We start from the raw sequence: 23,028 nt of genomic DNA on the forward strand, positions 1-23,028 counted from the left end.
CCCAGGAGCCCATTCAAAGGACTTTTAAAATGCAAGGCAAGAGCTGAACCTAGTCACTTGTCTTCTAGATTTCCTATCCCCAATAGCAGTTGACCCTGCCAAATCCAGGCTCACTCTGCAGCTCTGAGGGCATCGTCCCAACCAATGACCTGAAGAAGGATCTAGAGGCCTGGATGAGCCAATGATGGGTCTGAAAATTCTCCTTCATCAAAGAGAACTTGCTTAGTGAGGTCCCAGACTGAAAATGGCAATTCTGCTTTTCTTTCATACCTCCCAGCAGCGTCCCTAGAGGAAAGTCTCTCAGATCTTCTCCCCTAAAAGCTTATACTTAATTTGCCAGACCGGAAAAAAGTTCTTTTAGCCCAAATTCTGACCATGTTTTATAGTTAACATCCCCCAATAATAGAGGAGTAAGGAGTTAAGACCATGTAGAATGTATAAGGAAAAAATCATCACTTAGTGCTTATGACTATAAAGTCATGCCTAGTGTGCTGTCATCTTATTCTTCACTGTTGCCCTGTACCTGTGTGAGAACTGGTCCTGTCTTACAGGGCAACAAGAAGACAAACAGAAAAGAGAAGGGACTTACCCAAGGTAGTAATTAGGATTTGAAATTTGATACTCCCAAGTTCAGGGCATCTGCCACACTCACACAACTGACCTCTAAGAACTGAAATACAGAACAGGGTCAATGTGATTTCCCTTTGCTTGAGTTCTCTTATCGAAAGGTTGGGTGATGTTAGTTTGGTTCATTAAAGAATATTGAACACCCTAAGGGCTGCATTCTTTCATGTTTCAGACAAAGCTCCTGAATGGGTGCAAATGTGTACTGAGGACATCAAGATTTTATGCATCTGCAGCAGCATTTCTAAAGTAGTTTCCTTGAACCATGATTCCCATGAGAAACAAATTCCTTTCAAAAGGAAATTTACAAAATGATATATTCTCAGAAGTCGTGTGATTAAAAAAGCAAACAATAAAAACCTCATGAGTTTTATCTACCCTAAAAAAAAAAAAAAAGTATTGAGCACCTACTATGTATTAAGATTATAATGAATGGGTTTTTCCAAAGTGCTGTGAGCTCCTAGTTGGTAGCCCTAATGTAGGTATTACTTATTTTCTCTTGATGCAGATTACTTGGCTCACCACCACCACAAAATGGTGGGAAGATATAATTATATATACTTAAAACATCCTGCCAAATAATTAGATGCCATGACTTAACTTCTTAAGCAATGAATTCTAGGAAGCTCTTATTAGCTTTCAAGCCATGAAGTAAAGCATATGTGATTATAAACAATACAGAACTAAATCAGAATGTGTTTTTCTTTAGAAGGAATCTAGATTGTTTTCTTACTCTGCAGAACTCATACTCACCGACGGATCTGAAACTTCAGATTGATTGATCTGGTCCTGACTCAGTGGGTCTGACTGTCTAAATTCTAGAGCTGAGGAATGCTTGGAACAAAAAAGTAAAAGCAAACCAAAAAAACATTGTCCTTTTAATTGCTTGGCAGAAACCATAAAGTAAATAAATATGCTTTGAGAAAGAAATCTTTGCTCAGATGGCAAATTCAGTATACAGCAAGTCTAAGTGTTGCCCATGATGTTTAAACATAGCTATAAAAGAAAAAAAAATCATCTGATGATGGGGGTGGGGTTGAAGGAAGATGACCTTGAGCAAATAGCTTGATAATAGGTACTCTTAGCCAAAGTATAAAAATTGACATCAAATCTTGGAGGAAGAATGAGATACATCGTTTTGTCAACAATTCTCTTGGCCTCACATTAGGTTTATTTTGTTGTTATTCCTTCCAGTTGCCTGATTTCTAAGCTTTACTGAGACAGAAAGTAGAGCCAGATAGGTAAGAAATGGCTCTGGAATCAGATGGACCTGGTTTGAATTCTAGTTAAGAAGCTTGGCAAGTTACATAACTTTTCTGAGTCTCCCTTATCTCATGTATAAAGTGGGGATAATTATAATTGCCAAATAATAAGGTTCTTGTGAGAATTCAGTGAAATTATGAATGTAAAACACAGCATATAGTAAATGTCCAGTAAGTATGAGATATTCTTACTTTTAATAGTTCTAAGTGGTCTCTGGTCCTACATATCCCCTAATGCCAGTTGGAGCACTTCATTGCCTGCTATGGAAACAGAACATAACAGTATCAAAAACATAATATACACACAAAGCCATCAGATGAATTGAAGATGGAGGGGGGAGGGGATTCAAGAAAAGAGGGTCGAGATGGAACAAAAAGAACATCCCCTCTCTTCCCTTGACACCGTGCAAACATTCAGAAGGCTTGTTGTGTAGAGAAAAAGTCAATGAGGAATAAGTTCAAGAAATAATACAGTTGGTTAGTCTTATGTTCCTGTTGTGTCAGAATTTTTTATCTGAAAAGGGTGATATCTGATAACATGCACTTTGCACCAAGGCCTTTTATGCCCCAGAAATTCCAACATAAAGACCTAATTAGTCAACATTAGTGCCTATGCCCATGAGAAGCCTGCCATGTTCTGGCCAACTGGGCCTGCCCAACTACTGGAAGATTTTGGTACTCGGGATACACAAATACTTGCAACTTATTGGTAGCTATCCCTGTTTTTCTCCTTTGCAGTTTTCTGAACAATTAAACTTAACATTTCACCTGAAATTAGAATTTTATATATGTGGCCAAAATTTTGTGGCCAGGAATTTTGCCACAGATATAATACAGCTCTTTCCCTCACCTACTACAGTTTGGCTAAAGAAAAAAGAGAGAGAAATGACCATATTATCCTTTGGTAATGTCCCTGACATCTAGATACTATTCTCAGTTACAGAGGAAATATTTTTTACCCTGTTACAGGAAAAATAAAATCTCTGAAATGAAAGGCAAAGTTTATTACCAGAAGGCTGGATAAACCTTAAAAATACTGTCACCAACTTTGCAGGTATTAAAAATCTTATCATAGAAATAGGTTTATTGACATGGAACATTATGCACAATATAGTATTAAGTGACAAATACCTTATAAAACAGCATATATGATAGTACCATAATTTTATTAAATATAAGTATATGTTTATGAGACTTTAGAAATCTATACAATGAGGTACTAATAGCAGTTGCTTCTGGTGAATGGAGTTTTTCTTTTTTTCTTTTTATGTACTTGATTCCTCTGTAATGAAAACATATTGCTCATAATTGTGAAAAAAATCTTCAGATATCCTGAGTAAACATGATTAGGGGAGTCACAGGCCCAAACAACAAGTAGCCAATAGTTATGTTAAATATTCCACTATGCCCTGGAATATTACTCAAGGGCCCCAACTTGTGAAAAGAAGTCTCACCTTCCTGTGGATCTCTTACATGGCCTCCTCACACGGCATTTCAATATGGCCTTTTCTTCTACCTTCCCTCTCATTAAAAGATCTTATCCTCAGCTCAGATGGCCCTCTTCCTCTCTCAGACAAATACTGTACTCATCCACTCCATTCCTACTTTCTCCTTTGCTCAACATGTCCCTTCTCCTCAGACAGCCACTTGTATCTATAAGAACCCTGGCATTCAAGACCAGTTCAAGCCCCACACTCTCTGAAGAGTCTTCTCTGATGGCTGTAGGTCTCTCTTGATTGGGAGTGCCTACAAGAGCAACAGGAAAACCTCAGAGTCTGGTGGAACAGCACAGAGACCTGGCACCTGTCAGAGCAGAGGGGTAAGAATGGAGAACTTGTTCGTGAGCCCATGTGAGTATTCCCTAAAGGCTCTCAGAGATGCTGTAGAAGATGAGGGGGCATTTTGCAGGGAGCCAGAGAGAAAATCTGTTTATATTTTGTTCATATTTTCCATATTAACAAGTTTACCAGTGTTCTAGCTTGACTCTAGGCAAGATTTAGAAATCACACCTCCCCCCCCCGCCGCCAAAAAAGAAATAAGGTTCTCCAAAGCAGATGAATTTGCAAGTACAAAAGCATCTAAGGAGTACTTTGAAATTAATTTGCAAAGATAGGAAGATAGGACCATACTGCTCTTCTGTCTGATGGAAAGAAACACTCTCCCTTGACAGGAGTGTTCATTCCCTAAGCTGTTAGAAGGCACACCAGACAGGGAGACACCCCACCTCCCCACACACAGACAATAACCAGGTATTTATATGCTCATCTTTAAATTGTGGTGGATGGTGATAGAATTAGGTCCACAAACAAAAGAAGGAACAGACATTGTGTGCAGAAAAGAGAAAACTCATGAGTAATTTAGTGCCTACAGGTTGGTGGATGGTTTTTAAAGGAAGGATGTTAATCAGTTTTCTCCATCTTTGGAGGAACAAGGAATAGGAAATGAGTCTCTGTCAAGTAGTTAACAGTTATAAGGCCAGCATTTATTAAGCACTTATGTACTCTTCCAAGTACTTTACATATATTATATCCCTCCTCCCTCACAACTCCTGAGTGAGGTACTATTATTATCCTCATTTTACAAATGATGAAACTGAGGCACAAAGGGACTGAGTAACTTGTATAAGGTAAAATAACTAGTAAGCAGAGGAGCTGAGGTCTGGCTTCAGTGCCCAAAGTCCGAAGTCCTACTAGAGAGCCTTTAGCATCAAAACTCAAATGATTTTCATGAATGGAAGATCTTGACCACTGAACCATCTGACACTTTCAATGCCTAGCAATCTCCAAGGATAGACCAATAATCCATGTCCTTACAGGTTGCAGCTCAGTAGTGAGTGGCCTGTGATCCAGCCCACCCCATTGCTCCTATTCCCTAAATACATCCATCTCGTCCCCTCCACTACTGTCTTCTTGTACCATGCCCTTCTGCTCTCTTTTCTCTGATGTACCCTCATCCTTTTTCTTCTCTTTCTCTCCTCCTCCTCCATTTGTCCAGCCTGCTTGATTTGGCTCTTTATTATGCAGAAGCAAAAAGCCTGCCAGCCCCTGAGCCACCTTCTTTGGAAAGGAGATCCAAATGAAAATGAATTGCCCTGCTTTCTCTCCACAACAGGAAATACCAGGTTAGCTTTGCCTTTTAGTCCAGTAAACAATACCAAATGGACAGCACTCTCTTCCTCCCAGAAACCAGTTGCAGTGTAAGGAAAAGAGTGCTGGGCTCATCCTCACCTCTGCCATCAACAATCTGTATGACTTTAAGCACATCTTTACCCATCAGTTTCCCCATATAACAACGTAGAGATTGGACTATACTGGAGACCTCTTAGTTTAGGATTCATAGGTGGATTCATGGGGACTTACCAACTCCCAGAGGATAATGTATAGGAATTTTCTTTTTTACTGAAATTTTTATTGAGACAATTTTAGATTCTCATGTGGTTGTAAGAAATAATACAAAGAAATCCTGATTTCCCATTGGTAACCTCTTGCAGTACTAGAGTACAGTATCACAACTGGGATATTGATATTGATACAACCTACCTATCATTCATATTTCCCCAGTTTTACATGCACTCGTGTGTGTGTGTGTGTGTGTGTGTGTGTGAGAGAGAGAGAGAGAGAGAGAGAGAGAGAGAGAGAGAGAGAGAGCGAGAGCACTTACTGCTGTACAACTGGGAGTTTTCTTTTGTATATGCTTTTTTCCCTGGGGAAAGAAAGGTTCTTAGCTTTTATCAGATTCTCTCAAGTATTGTAGATGCAAAAAAGGGTTTGATTCCCAGCTCTGAGAATTCTAGAAGACCACACCCCAAGCCTTTATACCTCTCTGTTCCAAAAGCAACATTTAATTGGCACTTACCACATGACGGGCGTAGAGATGCATGTGGAGGACAGGTGACGGGAAGAAATACAGGAATAGTGGGGAAAACTCAAAGACGCATAAAACACAGTCCACTGAACTCATGGTCCAGCAGTGGAAGACGGACATTCCTACAGGTAAACGTATTTATTAAACACGTACAGAAGAGGAATGGCATCGTTACTTGGGGCAGCTTGGGAAGTACTTCCACAGAAGCTGATGCTCGAGCTACATCTTAAAGGATATCCAGAATTCCTCAGCTGAGAAGAGAAGAACTGGCTGTTAAAGTCAGACAAGAACTCCCTCTTGAATCATATCTATTTTAGATGCTTTTAAGAAAACATAGGAAACTATGCCTACATTTGTTTATTCTACAATGTTAAGGTATCAAATTCTTCAGCTCCCGTGTGTTGGTGTTGAGGCCAAGGGATTTTTTCCCCCTGAGTCTATTTTCCACTGTCTTGTCCAAATTGGATACCAGATCCTGCCTGCTTAGCTTGAGAAAGGCATTTTATCTCTGGCGCCTTGATCACATCAGAGCTTATATTTAAAGCATGAGTGATGAAAAGAGACCGCGGCTGAGTCCTGGCTCTGTCCCATCCCTAGAGCACCCTCCTCTCCACCGAAGGCTCTAGAGGCCAATCCTACAGTGGCTGCTGGAGACGAGAGCTAGTCAGAGCCATGAGTAAAAACATCTCTGCTCTGGGATCTCCCACAGGGGCTCTTCAGAAACCCTTAGAGGCTGGGTTTCCTGGCTTTCCTATGTGTGCCCCCCATCCAACCAACCCACATTTGATGGTTGGCTGCCTTGTGTTGGCTCAGGCTCAGACACCCCTTGGGGGCCTCTTTCTGGGTGTGGATTGCAGGTTCTACATCAGCCTGTTCAGTTCCCAGTGTTGCTCGCGGGGAGATCATTGTCTCTGGTACAGCCATCCTGCACCAGGGAGACCAATAGCCTACAATCAGGCCCACCCTTTGAAGAACCTCCTACAAGCCTGATTCAAGGCACAACTTCTTATGGCTTCTGTGTCCTCAAAGTTATTTAACCCCCTAAACATCAGTATTTTCATTCATATGATGGGGATCATAATAGGACCCCCATAGGGTCCTAACCCCGTAGGGTTATTTTAAGCCTTAAATAAATGAATCCATGTAACGCTCTAGTACATAACAAGTACTCCATCAACATTAGCTATTATTATTAACTATTTTTATAATAAAACTATTTCTGGCTGTAAAAGAATTAATGATCACTGCAGAAAATTTGTGAACTGCCAGCAAGTTCCAGGAAGAAACAATCATAAGATCCAGAAATGAGGGCTATAATCATTTTGATGTATAGCCTTCTCAGCTTTTCTTGGTGTGCATAGATATATATTATCGGAAATTAAAAACTGTGAACTAAAGTTCATGTTGCATGTGTCTGTTCTGTATGTATCTGTTTTCCCATATAGTTAAATACTCCTTGGAAAGAATATTTCTAAAAAAAGTTTTCTTAATGTTTATTTTTGAGAAAGAGAGAGAGAGACTGTAAGTCAGGGAGGGGCAGAAAGAGGGAGACACAGAATTCGAAGTGGGCTCTAGGCTTCCAGCTGTCAGCACAGAGCCCAATGTGGGACTCAAACTCACTACCGAGATCATGACCTCAGCTGAAGTCAGTCGCTTAACTGATTGAGCCACCCACACACTCCAGAAAAGAATGATTCTAAAAGACTACCTAGTTTTCAAGCATATCAATGCAGCACAATTTATGTAACTAATCTCTTAGTTTGGTAATTAGATTGTTTATTTTTATAAGTACCATGGTTCTGGTTCACAAATGTCTGGTTCACAAAAGTCCTGTTCACAGGGGCGCCTGGGTGGCGCAGTCGGTTAAGCGTCCGACTTCAGCCAGGTCACGATCTCGCGGTCCGTGAGTTCGAGCCCCGCGTCGGGCTCTGGGCTGATGGCTCAGAGCCTGGAGCCTGTTTTCGATTCTGTGTCTCCCTCTCTCTCTGCCCCTCCCCCGTTCATGCTCTGTCTCTCTCTGTCCCAAAAATAAATAAACGTTGAAAAAAAAATTAAAAAAAAAAAAAAAAGTCCTGTTCACAAATGTCTGTGTGCATCTTTATTTATTCCTTAAGATAAATGCTTAGACGTGGAGTGACTGTCCCAAAGGATATATACTCTGTTTTTGTTTTGTTTTGTTTTGTTTTAACGTCTGGCATAAATAACTGGATTCACCATAATCCTTTGTACTGACACTCCCATAATTGGTACTGGATGGCCTGATCTTGTTAATTTTGGTGGTAAATTCATTAATTTTTTAAATTTATTTTTACAGTTTGTTTGTTTATTTATTTATTTATTTATTTATTTATTTATTTATTGAGCACAAACAGGGAAGGGGCAGAAAAAGAGGTGGAGAGAGAATCCCAAGCAGGCTCCACACTGTCAGCGCGGAGCCCAGTGAGGGGCTTGAACTCTCGAACTGTGAGATCATGACCTGAGCCGAAACCAAGAGTTGTATGTTTAACCAACTCAGCTACCCAGGCACCAATTCATTAATTTTAATAACATATTCAGTCCCTGTCAATCCACAACCCAAAACAAAAGCTAGGGCCTCAGCAAAAACCAATACTGAAGCATAAGGCTTTCCACACCATCTTCCTGTGTTCCCCACCCAAGGGAACCATTCTGAATCGTAAGTTAATTTCCTTTTCTTTTGATGTGGTTTTCCTCTATGTGTATATATTCCTAAAGAGTAAATTTTCAGAACTGTCCTTAGCTTTATAAAAAGGACATCAAGCTGTATGTCATCTTTTGGGATTTGTTTTTTCCATTCATTTTGCTAAAATTCATCCATGTACGTGCATTGTTTCTAGGATTTAGCTTTTGTTCACACTGCTGCTACGAATGTTATACTATAAATGTTCCCTGTTGTACATGTACAAGAGTCTGTCTACGGACCCAATTTACACTCCCACCAGCTATAAACAGAGAGCCTCTAGATCCACAGTCTCTGGTATACCACAGATCCATGTTGTCAGGTTGCTCTCCAGGTGATTGGCTCAGTCTACCTCCCTCCAGCAATACACAAGAATGCCAATTTCCACAAACTCTTTCTAACCCTAGGGATCATCAAAAATTTTTGACCATTTGTTAAGGAAAAGATACATCTCCCTTTTGGGTAACTTTGTTGCAAGGTACTGACTCCTCTCAAAGCTAAGAGAGAAGGGGTTTGGCTCAGAGAATTGTTTCCAGTCTGATAACTTCAGTGACATTTCTGGGACTGGTTCCTCAGTGGCTCAGCTGCTTTCCCATGTCCTAAAAGAGGTGACATGTTTGGAAGGAGGGAATGAGGGGAGCCAGGATGGGAAACAAGCCCAACTCACCACAGTGTAAGCTTGTCTCTTGGTCTCAACCCCTGCCAGTGTCAGATCACTCCTTCTCCTTGATGAAGCAGGCATTATCTCTTCCCTACCCACCCCCCCACCCCCCCACCCCACCCCACCCCCGCCCCAGAGAAGAGCCAGTATAATGCTTCCCTTTGTTATTTGAATTGATAAATTTAAACCTCTTTCCCTGCTCTGCAGTAAAAGAACTTTCTATTTTGGGCTTAGTGACATAGCCAAAGCCAAGCAGAGAGCAGCAGGCTGCAGCATGAGTTAATAGTCTTTATTCAAGGGAGGGAACCTGCAAGCAAACAGAAGGACCTTCCAAAGTACATCATCTGTGTAGCAACATGCAGCCTATTTGCCTGTCTTTCTGGTGACAGATATATTTCAAAGTTTAAAATCGAACACTCCTTAACCTTCAGAGTAAGCTAATGAATGCATCCTGAACAATGAATTTTCTTCAGTCAATTCGCCAGGAATTCATGGATGTCCCCTGTATACCTAGGGCTGGACTGGGTATTATCAGAGAAGAGAATACTGTCTTCAGGGGGAGTTCCAGCCGCCCAAAGTTAAACTGATTTGAGGAGTGCCTAAAACATTTATTTGCCTGAGAATATGCTTTCTTCCTTAGTCCTGAGATCTGCCTGAAATCCCACATGGGTGAAGGGTCCTGGGTCTCAAGAAGCCTCCAGGAGTACACAGAGGTCTTGCTTATAGGAGGGGCAATCTATTTAAATCATTGGCACCTGTTAGCACATAACTACAGCCTGGAAGAACAGGACAGAGGACAAATAAGTTCCTCCTGAGTCTCACCCTGGCAAACTTTTTCTTACGGGAAGTTTCAAATATGCACAAAGGTAGAGATAATAAACCTCCATGTACCTATCACCTGGCTTCAACAATTATTAAAATATGGCAATCTTGGGGCACCTGGGTGGCTCAGTCAGTTAAGCATCCTACTCTTAATTTCGGCTCTGGCCATGCATGATCCCAAGGTTGTGGGATCAAGCCCTGTGTCGAGCCTGCTTAAAATTCTCTCTTCTCTCTCTCTCTCTCTCTCTCCCTCTCCCTCTCCGTCTCCCTCTCCCTCTCCCTCTCCCTCTCTCCAAAATTAAATTAAATTTAGGGGTGCTTGGGTGGTTTGGTTGGGTGGGTGGCCGACTTTAGCTCAGGTCGTAATCTCGGGGTTTGTGAGTTCGAGCCCCATGTCAGGCTCTGTGTAGACAGCTAAAGCCTGCTTCAGATCCTGTGTCTCCCTTTCTCTCTCTCTGTGCCCCTCCCCCACTCATGCTCTGTCTCTGTCAGAAATGCATAAACGTTAAAAAAATTTTTTTAATAAAATTAAATTTTAAAAAATGGCAATCTTGTTTTATCTGTACCCTCCCCTCCCCTCGTTTCCATTTTAAATCCAATTTAAAGCAAATCAAATATTTTCATAAGCAAATACATCGGTATGTATCCATAACAAATAAGGACTCATTTTTCAATAACCACTTTATCACATCTTTAAAATTAACAATAATTTTTTAAATATCATCTAGTATCCAGTCAGAGGTCAAATTGCCCTGATTTTCACAAGTGTCTTTCTGTCGTGGTTTATTCTAATCTGTCACTTGTATTTGTTGATATATTTTGTCTGTATCCTGTAGTTTATAATTTTTTAATTTTAAATTTAAATTAAATTTAAATTTAAATGTATTTAAATTTTTAATTTTAAATTTTATAAGTTTCCTCTCCTTTTTTTTTATTCTCCTTATTGGTGTTATCAAAGATAATAGGTATTTTAGTTACTATTGCTGTGTAACATAAAACAATAAAATAAACCAATTTATGGTGCTTGTGGATTCCATGTGCCAGAAATTCAGAAATAGCACAGTAAAGATGGCTGCTCTTTGCTCCAAGGTATCTGGGGCCTGAGCTGAGGAGATTCAGAGTGTGGTGATGACTTCAAAACTGGGAGCTAGAAGCATCTAAAGTTTGCTTACTCACAGGTCTGGTGTCTGAGTTTGGAGCACTCAAAAACTAGGACTTGTGACCACAGGCCCTACATACAGCCTCACCATGTGGTATGGCTTTCTTGCAGCTTGGTAGTCTCAGGATAGTCAGATTTCTTGCATGTCAGCTTAGGGCTCCAAGTTCAAGTGTTCCAGCCAACAAGGTGGATGCTATATCACTTCTTATAACCTAACCTCAGAAATTACATCGTCACTCATGTTGTGTTGTGTTGTGTTGTGTTGTGTTGTGTTGGGTTGGGTTGGGTTGTGTTGGTGGCAAGCAAGTCCAAAGCTTACCCAGACTCAAAGAGAGTAGAATCAGACTCCAGCTTTACAGAGGCAAAGGCAAAGTTCCAGAAGAGCATGTGGGATGGCAGATACTGTTGCTCTACTTGGGACTAGGATGGTCATTCAAGCCTGCCTTTCCAACACCAACCAGAATAAAGTTGCAAATCATGGAAACCTAGTGGAAGAGAGAAAGGCGGGGAGCTTATTTGTGTGCAGGGCCACGTCCTACAGCTGTGTCGATTATACCCTTAATAACCAACGAGGTTACTAGGCTGAGATCCAGCTCCACTTGCTACACCTGTGCCTGACTGTGGGGCTGTGTTGCTGGGAAGAAGAGGTACCTTCTCTTATACATGTAAGATACCACAGGGGCAAGAGATGTCCCTTAATGGATAGCAAAAGGGCATTCAATCTAACTTAACACTTACCAGATACCTACTGAAAGGGAACTTTCTTTATGCCACTTTGAAGAGTATTAGGTCTTTTGTTTTGTTTTGTTTTGTTTTGTTTTGTTTTGTTTTGTTTTGTTTTGTTTAAGCTACACAGAGTGGACCAAGAACTATCTCAAAAATGGTGCTGGAGTTAGTCATATATTTGTTAAATGGTGCAAGTTTTATGCATCAGGTACTTTTTAAAAAATTTTTTTAATGTTTATTTTTTGAGAGAGAGAGACAGAGTGTGAGTGATGTGGGGCTCAAACCCACAAGCTGTGAGATCATGTCCTGAGCAGAAGTCAGATGCTTAACTGACTGAGCCACCCAGGTGCCCCCATCAGGTACTTTTTGATTACATTGATTTAGAATGTTCCAGATGAATCTTGAAAGAAACTTATACACTGTGTCACAATGACGATAGGCCCATTTTGACCCATCTGCTGCAAGCCTTGGCCGAATGCAATAAGTGGAAACCAGGCCAAACAGAATTCAGGGTTTTTTTTTTCTTCTTTGTAGCCACTATTCTTCATTAACATAGCTTTTATAGATTGATTAAATTCCTAGGGAATCGGGTGCCAGGGTGGCTCAGTTGGTTAAGCATCTGACACTTGATCTCAGTTCAGGCCTTGATCTCAGGGTTGTGAGTTCAAGACCCCTGTTGGGTGCCATGCTGGACAAGAAGCCTACTTTAAAAAAAAAAAAAATCCCTAGGAAAGTAAATGCTTTCATTTCTATTTATGAATACAAGAAAAATAAAATAATACAGATAAGGCAAGTTAACTTCCAAGGATTTTTAAGGACCAGGAGATAGCAAACTCAAACCTGAGTTTGATAAGGACAGCTATGTTATAATGAAGCTCACACAAGTCCAGATATAAGTCTCTCTCAATGAGATTATTAAAAAGCGGTGATCATGCTGATCTAGCCATTCTGGTGGTCAATAGCTGGGGTGAGGAATGCATTAAATGGCAAGGCCCAGGGCACCTAATTTTTTAAAACTTATTAGGCCTCAGGTGTAGAGTGCTAAATTAATTGCACTTTTCATTAAGTTCATGGCACATTACCTTAATTGGTCCAGACAAGTCCACTCTTTTAGGTATGTGTATCTACATTTTCTCCTATTCCCACTCCTCACTCTTATCCTTCCTTCCTGCAAGGAACCATTCTAATACATTTAATTATATTTTTTTGGCTTGTATGTGTTCTTGTGGATGTGTGTTGATGACTGGTTTGCATGTCTTTTAATTTACACAATAGCATTGTATTACAGATCTCACTCTGTCTTATTGTTTCCACTCCACACTTTGTTTTTAAGACCTATCCACATTGCTGTGTGCACATCCAGTCCATCATCCCTGACTGCTGAATACTCCAGTAATGGGCACCCCCAGTGCCTATAACTTTCTAGCACCCAAAACAATGCTGCCATGAGCAGCCTCATATGTGACCCATTTTGGGCCTGTGTAGCAATTTCTTTACACAACCTCTTGCCCACAAGGTGTCTTTAAGTGCATTAGAAAAGGTGCCTCTTCGGGGCGCCTGGGTGGCGCAGTCGGTTAAGCGTCCGACTTCAGCCAGGTCACGATCTCGCGGTTCGTGAGTTCGAGCCCCGCGTCGGGCTCTGGGCTGATGGCTCAGAGCCTGGAGCCTGTTTCCGATTCTGTGTCTCCCTCTCTCTGCCCCTCCCCCGTTCGTGCTCTGTCTCTCTCTGTCCCAAAAATAAATAAACGTTGAAAAAAAAAATTAAAAAAAAAAAAGAAAAGGTGCCTCTTCATCTTGGAGAAAACTGCCCAGTGGTTAAATGCAAGGTTGGGCAAGATGGAGCCCAGACTGAGTTTCAGCCCCAACTCACCCCCTCAGTTGGGAGTCTTGTTCAGGGTACAACTGTAGGAAGTGGCCCTGCCAACAAACATTCCCCAGTTCTCACTTCCACCAGATTTTGGCTGTTGGCAACATCACTCCTGGTTGGTACAGGAAAAGGGAGGGTGTCAACTGACCACAGAAATCTCATCATAGGATCTGTGTCTACTTGATTTGATCAAGCAGTGCTATAGTACTTGGGCACTATATACTTGGGCTGATGCAGTATGTGGGAGCGCCATGGCTAGTTTACAACCTGCACAGGAAATGGGGAGCCAGACATGGCTACAGTACACGGGTGATAGTGCAGATATACCTGCCTGAGGCCAAGGCAAAGGGCCCGAGTAATTCAATCCCTCACTTTGTCTTGGAGATGGGAGAGAAACATCTTTTCTCTTAATGCTGTTGTCACAGGACACAGGTGAAGGGGCGGGCCTTGTATCTGCAAGGCAGCAGCTCTGAGTGGCTTTGCCACAAATAGTGGACATCGGGCCCTGAGCCATCTTGCCTTTGCCCCTTGGTGAACGTCCCAGGGCTGACACAAATAAGAACTGTCAGTTCTTTCTCAAGGTCACCTGGATAGGCCAGAATTCAACTAGGATTATTCAATCCTTTAAGCAGGTCAGGTTTCAAATCCATCAGAAATTCTTAGTGACCATTCAGATAGATCTTAACCCTCTTAATTTTTTTTTTTAATTCACTTCCACATTTTTTTATTGTTTGCTTATTTTTGAGAGAGGGAGACAGAGTGCAAGCAGGGGAGGAGCAGAGAGAGAGGGAGACACAGAATCTAAAGCAGGGTCCAGGCTCTGAGCCGTAAGCACAGAGCCCGATGCAGGGCTCAGACACAGAGCTCAGATGCGGGGTTCAGATGCAGGGCTCCAACCCACAAGCCACGAGATTGTGACCTGAGCCAAAGTCAGACGCTTAACTGATGGAGACACCCAGGTGCTCCCATCTAAACCCTCTTAAAATAACCCTCTGTGGAGGGGGCACCTGGGTGGCTCCGTCGATTGGCCATCTGACTTTAGCTCAGGTCATGACCTCATGGTTCATGAGTTCGAACCCCACATGGAGCTCGCTGCTGTCAGTGCAGAGTCTGCTTGGGATCCTCTGTCCCCTTCTCTCTTTGCACCTACCCCCTCACTCTCTTTCCCTCAAAAATAAATAAACATTGTGGAGGTAAATGAAACACCTAAGTTATAGAGAAAGTTGTTATTTTCATGCCAATGTTTTTTCAGCTGTCCAATGAGGATAATCATGATGAGAACTTCTAGAAGACAGAAGTCTTAATTCATAATTTTTTTCAGAAAAGAGTCATTGGAATTTTTCAGATTTCTGGAAGAAAGGCAACCTCAGAAATCAACCTATTACTACATTTCTTGATTATGCTTGCAAATTAAGAACTACACTTCAGTATTTATAATAAGCCTGGATAAGGGTGCCTGGGTGGTCAGTCAGTTAAGCATCCAACTTTGGTTCAGGTCATGATCTCACGGCTTGTGAGTTAGAGCTCCGCATCCAGCTCTGTGCTGACAGCTCAAAGCCTGGAGCCTGCTTCCAATTCTGTGTCTCCCCCTTTCTCTGCCCTTCCCCCTCTCACACTGTGTCTTTGTCTCTCAAAAATAAACACTAAAAAAAATTAACAACAACAACAAAAACAAGCCTGGATAACAGTCAATCACACAAGGATGTGAGCCACACTGAATACCATAGTGATTACTGTTAATGTGTGCCCTTGTGAATACGCAACAGTGGGCTTTGAAACAATGCAGAAGAACGAAAGTACAAATCAGTTGTATGCATTAACAAACATGAGGGTCTGGAAAATATGGAACACTAAGTGGGCCTGTGACATAAAAACCATAAAATAAGCTTCATATTTGGGAAGAGGAGCACATGGGACACCTTGGTGGCTCAGTCAATTAAGCTTCCGACTCTTGATTTCGGCTCAGGCCATGATCTCACAGTTTGTGGGATTGAGCCCCAAGTCGGACTCCATGCTAAGCATGGAGCCTGGTTGGGATTCTCATTCTCTCTCCCTCCCACTTCCCTGCTCATGTGTGCACATTCTCTCTCTCTCAAAATAAATAAATAAACGTTAAAAAACAACAACAAAAAGAGGAGCACTGGTTAAAACCTAGAGATGGCTGACAAATGTCAGGAAAGATACAGAGATTCTCAAATGGCCTGGCTGCTTCACATAGGACAAGGTATCCACCACCCACTGAGACCTGACTCATCCTTCTCAAATGGTTCCAGCATAACTTCATCCTTTCCATCCCTCCCACCAGAAATACATGACCTCATCGGGGTCCTGGAGCTTACCTGTACCCACAGTGTCTCTTGGTTAGCTCCCCATCCCTATATCATGGAGTCAGTTAATCACATCATTGGCTTGTTGATGTTTAATGACCTAGGGGGTCTGGGGTGCCTTCTACACAATGTGAATTCGAAGTCAGCATCCCTCCCTGCCCTGTCAGCTCAAGCCCCTACTTTTATCATTAAGAATGATGGGAGAGGGGTGCCTGAGTGGCTCAGTCGGTTAAGCGTCTGACTTCGGCTCAGGTCATACTCTCACAGTTTGTGGGTTCGAGCCCCGCGTCGGGCTCTGTGCTGACAGCTTGGAGCCTGAAGCCTGCTTCGGATTCTGTGTCTTCCTCTCTCTGTTCCTCCCCCACTCACACTCTGTCTCTCTCTCTCTTTCTCAAAAATAAAGATTAAAAAAAAATTAAAAAAAAAAAAAGAATGATGGAGACCAGGGGCGCCTGGATGGCTCTGTCAGTGAAACGTCCTACTTCAGCTCAGGTCATGATATCACGATCCATGAGTTCGAGCTCTGCAATGGGCTCTGTGCTGACAGCTCAGAGCCTGGGGCCTGCTTCCGATTCTGTGCTTCCCTCCCTCTCTGCCTCTCCCACACTCATGCTCTCTCTCTCTCAAAAATAAACATTAAAATAAATAAATAAATAAATAAATAAATAAATAAATAAAGCCTTTAAAAAATAAATAAAGGTATCTTTCTTCTGAGAAGCTCAAGCTCATAAGAAAAGTTTTAAGAGGGACGCCTGGCTGGCCAGTCGGTGAAGCATGTGACTCTTGATCTTGGAGTCATGAGTTTGAGCCCCACTTTGGGCATAAAGATTCCTTAATAAAAGATAAATAATAAACAACCTTTTAAAAAAACTTAAGGAATACCTACCTAATAGTGATGGAGGGCGGGGTATAATGATCAAGAAATTATTGTATCACCAGACAATTAATCAAGAAGAAACTGGCCCAAATTAAGGCAAAGGACATTTGGGTTGGCTCCTTCCTGGTGAAGTATTTGACAAAAGAGGAAAACCAAGGCTGGATTAGGCCATGGGCAGGAAGATGGGAACTTCATTTCATTCCACAGTGCTATTCTAGACTCAAGGCATGCCTGCCTTCAAGGAGGGAAAGGCCAAGCAAGTTTCCTTATACATGAGGTAACACTTCAGATGAATGACTAGTTGTTCTTGCAAGCTGAATTTTTTATTCCTAACAACTGAACAAGAACCTATTCCTAGAGGAAAAATGAATGCTGAGAGCCTGTCTAGGATTCCAAGAGCTCAGAAAACCTGCTATGTCTGCCCTCCTGAGCCCCTGGAGAATGGATGTGTTCACTGTTGATTTTCTTAACCACTTTTTTTTTTGTTAACGTTTATTCATTTTTGAGAGACACAGAGAAACAGAGCATGAGTGGGGGATGGACAGAGAGAGAGGGAGACAGAGAATCCGAAGCAGGCTTCAGGTTCCAAGCTGTCAGCACAGGGCCCGACGCGGGGCTCGAACCCACAAACCGTGAGATCATGACCTGAGCTGAAGTCAGATGCCCAACCGACTGAGCCACCCAGGCGTCCCAATTTTCCTTCAAGAGGAAGGGGAATCTTAAACGGTAATGTCCATTTGGCGGCTGAAACACTCAAATAATCAAACAAATCTTAGCTGTTGTATCAGAGCTACATTTGGCAATTATCCACGCAGAACTAGTATAAAAGGTTTCTCCTAAAGAAAACTTCCTGGAGGAATTGAGCAATGCTGGAGAAGACACGAGCCCACCGTAGTTCCCAGGGAGCTCCTTGGAACGGAGCACGCAGAATGGGTCCATTCTGACAACTGGCAGTTCCCCGCCCTTCTCAGCTGGGGCCCAGCGTGTGCATGAGAAAGTTTCCTCCTGTTGCCTCAATCAACAGCTAGAGAATCGAGAATCCCAGCTCCGAATACCAGGCTACTTAAGCAGTGATGAATCTGCTTCACTTCCTTCTTTATTTCCTAACCAAGAATGTAGTTCCAGTTTCAGTGTGGAGGCCAGAAACGGCTGAAGACATCACCACTTCCCTTCACTCAAACATCTCCGCAGGTAAGCCACCTGCCCTACACTTCCTTCTGAAGGCCCAAGCTAGAGATCATAGTTCTTAAACAGGGCACTTAACATATTGCTTGACTCCTTATTGGACTAAAATTTTCAAAACAAACTTCCAGGAGGTGGGGACTTGGCCAATAGTGCTGAGACCTAGTGTCTATCATGGGCCCTGTGGGGTAATTATATGACCTGGAACAAATCTGTGCACATTCAGGGCCTTTGGATAACCTTTAAAATGATGCTTTAACCTTTCTCCGCAATAAAAATTTCTACAACTCTAGGCTAAAAGAGGAAAAGGGGCTGCAGAAGACTACTGGCAACAATTTCACCTACCTAGAAGAATTAGAGCTGTGTTAGAGCCACACCAGTAAGACAGACCCAATGCTGTGAGCACAGCCTCTGGGGGGCAGGTCCATGGTCCCCACCGTTTGGGGATGAATTCTGGAATAATCACTGATTCACTGGAGAACACAGCTGCCATTCTCGTCTCTGTTTCCTTCCCTTTTCCCTCCCTTCTCTACCCTGAGACCAAATTACTTCTGATTTACAAGAAGAAAAAGAAGGATGTATTCCCTCCCAGCTTCAGGGAGAATCACTGTTGTGTCTGAATTGGACTCAGATGTTCATGACACATAGGCCAACATTTAGATAATCACCATCCCTTTGCAAGCCTTTTGAAAAATATTCGCTTACACTATTTGATCTCCTTTCTTTAGCATTTTACTTTATCATTCTTGAGAAATCATACTATGATGGATGAAGGGCTGGTTACATGGAAAGTCATGCCATGATGAGATTACTAATCTAAAGGAAGAGACAAGGTAGAGTAGAAAAAGCTCTAAGAATATAGATAAAAAGCACGGGCAAATGTATAGGAAAATAATCACAGCTCTACAGAGTTAGTGTAGGCTTGGAGACAGGGGACAGACTGGTGCACTATGCGTTGAGAAGAGCAATGACTATGTATGCACATGTTTCTAGAAACAATTCATCAATATTTCTTTTTCATTGTAGTACTCGATCCAAAATCTAAAGAGTGATCATTTAAAAATTGTGTATAGTTTCAAACATATGCAAGTAAACCTTTTGCAAAGCTAATAATTGTTCACTAATTTATATAGTGAATAATATAACGATCCCCCATGCATGCATTATCCAGCTTCAACAATCATCAGCCCATACCTATCGTTATTTTATCTGCATCCCCACTGACTTTCTCCATCCAGTGTTATTTTGAGGCAAATCCTAGACATCATATAATTTCATGTATAAATATTCAATATGTATCTCTAAAAGATAAAAACTCATTTTAAACATAATCACTCCCATACTTGGAACTAATAATACTATAATGTCACTTATAGAATATATAAGTCATGTCAGAATATAAAAAGTGTTGACGAGGGGACGACTTTTGATCAGTCGGTTAGGCATCCGACTTCGGCTCACCTCATGATCTCCCAGCTCATGAGTTCTAGCCCTCCATTGGGCTCTGTGATGACAGCTCAGAACCTGGAGCGTGTTTCGGATTCCGTGTTTCCCTCTCTCTCTGCCCCTGCCCCACTCGCACTCTTTCTTTCTCTCAAAAAATAAATAAGTAAACAAACATTATACATTTTTTTCAACTTTTTTTTTTTGGGGGGGGGACAGAGAGAGACAGAGCATGAACGGGGGAGGGGCAGAGAGAGAGGGAGTCACAGAATCAGAAACAGGCTCCAGGTTCTGAGCCATCAGCCCAGAGCCCGACGCGGGGCTCGAACTCACGGACCGCGAGATCGTGACCTGGCTGAAGTCGGACGCTTAACCGACTGCGCCACCCAGGCGCCCCCAAACATTATAAATTTTTGAGGAAAAAAAAAAAGATGTTGACCAGTGGAGAGGTGTGAAATACTGCCATTCCCACAGACTGTAAAATGAGATGGGACTGATTTCTAGCTTATCCAATAAAACTTCAGAGAGTGGGTGATGGAATCTCATAGTCAACCTAATATTTATTATTTGTTTATTCTGCACTTCAGGGTGGGGAATCATGGATGAAATCCCCCGAAAGGAAAATTAGAGAGCCTCCATACTCATGAGCAATTCTCTTGGATAAGAGGAGGCTCCATGTAATTAGCCAATGTCATGGTGTCACACACTCTGTCTCAGACCTATACACAGAGCTCAGGAATGTGAGTGAACACCGTGGGCGAGGAAATTGCTTGCAAATCCAGCGCCCAATCCAGAAGCAACAGTCTATGAGAGTTTTCCAATGCCGGATTCTACTAGTTTCTGTTTCTTTGGAAATATTTTAGGAATTTATCAGACCTGTAATAACCTCAGTGTCGTTCACAAGGAATTGAAGAGAAAGTAGAGTCATGTACAAAAAAGAGGGGAGGGGTTGTGAGGGATATATGCATACTCCCTATATTCCTTTGTACTGATTGACAAATGTTCCTTTGAGAATGTTACATAAACACAAGGGAGCCTGGGTGGCTCAGTCAGTTGAACGTCCAACTTCCGCTCAGGTCATGATTTCGCAGTTCATGAGTTTGAGCCCTGCATTGGGCTCTATGCTGACAGCTCAGAGCCTAGAACCTGCTTTGGATTCTGTGTCACCCTCTCTCTCTAACCTCCCCCACTGCTGTCCCGCTCGCACTCTGTCTCTCTCTTAAAAATAAACATTAAAAAAATTTTTTTAAAAAGAATATTACATAAACACAAAGGTTAGTTTATGCAGTTCCCAAAGATTTATGTGCAAAAAAAAATTCTTTAAATCAAATCCTATCTTTAAAGTTTCCAAAAGAGCACATTTTGTAAAGCTAATTCATGTTCTCTCTCATGTTGTGAGACTAGAGCTTTGAACGTTTTATTTTCTTAAAATGAAACAATCCCAACTAGACTCGCAGGAGGAAATCACATATTCTTGGGGCTGTGCATGCCTTTTCACTCCTGCACCACTACTGCAATAGTTACCTAACTGGTTTGTATGCTTCTCCTCCTCCCCCTTCACACTGAGCTGTCTTCTTAAGCACTTACCTAGTCCTGCCACTTCACTAATAGGCATTTAATGCTTCCATCGCCTTCCAAAAAACCCCCAGGTCTTTAGGATAGCATTCCAAGTTCTGAGATTGGTCTCTGACTTACTGGAACAACCTATTCCTCACTCTCCTACTCTCCACATACTCTATTTTCTGGCCGCATCAGCTAGTAAATGTTTTTAGAACATAAGCTAAGTTTTATCAAACAATGAAACACTGAATTCACATCTGAATGTAAGGGATGGGATAGCCCAGTGTTTAAAAGCATAACCTTCATGTCAGACTGGTTGGGATCCTGGCTCTGTCACCTACCAGCTAACTGACTTTGATAAAATCACTTACTCTGCCTGAGGCACAAGTTGCTTCAACTCTAAAATGGGAATGATTAAAGCACCTTTCTTGTAGAGTTGCTGGGAGGATTAGGTTAGATTAAGCAGTGCTTGGTACATAATAAATATCCAATATATTATAGCTTTTATTTCAGTTGATTAAGGTCTTTCTATCTGTCAAGAGACACCACCCCATGAAACCTTTATAGTTTCCCCAGTGGAAGGTCATCCCGCCTCTCTGATCCTACAGACCATTCATACCTCTTTCTCAGCACAACTTTCTATCTTGTATTATTTTTATTATTCTGATACACATCTTTGCTGTCCTATGCTGTTGAATCCCTGCCATGTACTAAATGCCATAGGGAATAAAAAAAAGGAAGAAAACTTGGTTCTTTGCCATGCAAGTAGTGCTCAGAATCTAGTTAGCAAACAGACATTGGCAACCCAAATACAACTCACCATTGTTTGTTCAATAAAGATGTGGTTCATTATTATTATGATGATAGTTTTCCTAAGGTCCTCTTACAGAAGAATCTCAAAGTATGAGCTACATTTTAACACAGGGACCATTTCCCCTACTACTAAACAGAATTTACTTCTAGAGAATAAATGTGGTAAAATACAATTGAACACAGCTGAGTTTGAGGAACTATCCAGGGAAGGGTACTGTCAGTGATGTTTAGAGATTGAAATGATAGAATCCAGCTAGGACTTCCTCTGCTCCCAAAACTTTTGCCAAAATAAATACACAAAGTATTAGGCCTAAGATATGGCACAGAGCTAGAAGCACTTCTAGCCTCCTTTCCCTGGTGATGAATTATGATATGCATTCTTGGTGTATGTGTAATCCAAGAGCAGAAGAGATGGTGAAGGCCACACAATCCCTCAATGCTGCATCACGTCAGCCAGCCTAGAGACCAAAACTGTGAGGTTAACGACTACAACTGGATCTCAGCTGCAGAAAACCAGCAGTCCTAATTGCTGAATCTAATCTGTCTTGTACTAAACGAGGTTTTAGGTCAGGGCCAAGTTCCCAATGTCAACAGGACTTCAGGTGAGACTGCCAGGGTTCCTGCCTCGCCCAACTGAAGATGACACCCACAACACCTGCTACAACAGGAAACAATGCAGCTGGACAGCATATTTTGACCATGTGGCTGGGCACGTGTCATCAAGATGGCTCCTCCTCAAGTAACTGCTCTGGGCAGCTAAGCAAAGAGGAGTAGCTTATTCTCCTGGATAGAGCAGACCACGCCCCCCTTTCTCCCACTGTCCCCCACTCCAGGCTGGCTGAGCAGTACAACCTTGTGGGGGTGGGGCAAGGCTGGTTTCCTCACTACACCTCCAGGATTCTAGGTCTGTGAGGAACTGTGAGAGAGGAAGCATTATTCAACTAGGGGCAGTTTTGTGTTTCTGAAAACAGATGCAAAAGTCAGATGTTTGGTCAAACAATGTAAGGACAGTTCATTCCCAGAAAGCTAAAATCATTATAAAATCCCTAATTGCATCTTGCATTTTAATCATAGTATTGAACAATTTATTTTCCAATATTTGTAGATATTTCCTTTTTTTCTTTTCTTCACAACTGAGCATGT

General features: G+C 41.9%; 1 protein-coding gene across 2 annotated transcripts in view; it reads right to left on the bottom strand.

Annotated features, from left to right (window-relative positions):
- Positions 1 to 5,873: 5,873 nt before the first annotated feature.
- CDKL3 (cyclin dependent kinase like 3) overlaps positions 5,874 to 23,028 on the bottom strand; it is a 101,826-nt gene continuing 84,671 nt past the window's right edge. For both annotated transcript variants that reach the window (XR_006298377.1, XR_006298378.1), the window contains exons 11-12: positions 11,410 to 11,575; positions 5,874 to 6,001 (exon numbers count right to left, since the gene is read on the bottom strand). The gene's annotated coding sequence lies outside the window, so the exon portion shown is untranslated. The remainder of the gene's footprint in view (positions 6,002 to 11,409; positions 11,576 to 23,028) is intronic.

This window comes from Prionailurus bengalensis, chromosome A1, assembly GCF_016509475.1.
Source record: "Prionailurus bengalensis isolate Pbe53 chromosome A1, Fcat_Pben_1.1_paternal_pri, whole genome shotgun sequence".
Taxonomy (NCBI): Eukaryota; Metazoa; Chordata; class Mammalia; order Carnivora; family Felidae; genus Prionailurus; species Prionailurus bengalensis.